The sequence below is a fragment of the Astyanax mexicanus genome, unplaced genomic scaffold (genome assembly GCF_023375975.1).
Source record: "Astyanax mexicanus isolate ESR-SI-001 unplaced genomic scaffold, AstMex3_surface scaffold_45, whole genome shotgun sequence".
NCBI classification, from domain to species: domain Eukaryota; kingdom Metazoa; phylum Chordata; class Actinopteri; order Characiformes; family Acestrorhamphidae; genus Astyanax; species Astyanax mexicanus.
The window spans coordinates 599,650-601,089 of record NW_026040055.1 but is presented as its reverse complement, the minus strand read 5'-3'; positions in this window follow the sequence as shown (position 1 = coordinate 601,089).

The following is a 1,440-nucleotide window of genomic DNA, read 5'->3' as shown; positions in this document are numbered from 1 at the left end:
TTCCATATCGGAAGTAGACATATTACTCCAAAAATAATATTAAAATACAAAAACCAAAAGAAAAAACAAACAACAAAAACACTTCTAGGAACGGTCCGCTCTGTTGTCTCTCCGGGATGGGGCTTCTTGAATAGCGTGGCACACCGTCCCACTGGATCTTCCGATAATAACCACTGTTTTTCTCCCTCTCTCTCCCTCTCTGCTAAAACCTCTGATATATTTCAAAACAAAAAAAAATGAGTGTCCTGGAAAAAAATATTTGTACGTGTCTTAAAAAAAAACCTCTATCAGCCTCAATCCTGCCGACTACGCCAAAATGTGACCCCTGGGTACCTTATATTGGAATGTTTTATAAACCCACTCACTAAAAATGTAATAAGGCACACAGGAACGGAATGAGGCTAAGGTTTACAGAACACATTTATTATTTTGTTTAAAACAGATACATTAAACCAGACCAATCACCTTCTCTTAAAACGCTAGTGGTTATACAAAACTGACCACAGCAAGGGATTAACAATTTTTAAACATTTCTTTCAGGACACTCATACAAATCACTGTTTTCCATAAAATCACCCAATATAAGACTTCACGAGCATTATAATTTGGGCCTATAACACTGATCCCAATTATCTAAGTACTTTCACTTGGTAACACTTAATGATTTAATAAATTCGTCTATTAAATAAGGCTTCAATCTGGGCTATAACACTGATCTCAATAGTCTATGTACTTTCACTTGGTAAAACTGAAGGATTTAGTAAATTTGCCGATTAAGTCAGGCTTCAAGCTGGGCTATAACACTGATCTCAATAGTCTATGTACTTTCACTTGGTAAAACTGAAGGATTTAGTAAATTTGCCGATTAAGTCAGGCTTCAAGCCACCCATTAATTAGCACACAAAATAAATAAAAGAAAACCCAAAAAGAAGAAAATAATGATAATAATAATAATAATAAACCACACTGCAAACAAAGCGAAATACACTCAAATTAAAATGTGCACAAAACCATAACACTACAAAGTAAATATATCAATAAGGGGCTGAAGCTCTAAACCAAAAGGACCAGTTACTTCCCATAAATCAAGTTAATGTACTCGTTGAAGCTGTACTGGAAGGCACCAGATAATGGTTCTATGAGGAAGTATGGCAACCCTGGGCCAAAAAGCCTATGTTAAATCACTAAAACCATAATTTTATTTTAATTTAAACTCTAAAAATTATTTAGATGTAAAGATACAATCCTAAAACCCGGGAGAAGATGTAAGAGAAGATTTTGAGAGAAAAACAGTGACTACTATCATTGGCCTTTTTCGGTCACTCCAATCAGTCGTAAATGCGGAAGCCAGAACTCAATCGCCTTCACAGCACCTTCAGCATCAATACAAACGCACTCAGCAGCTACACACCCCCAGCTGATTCCTGGAGCTCCCACATT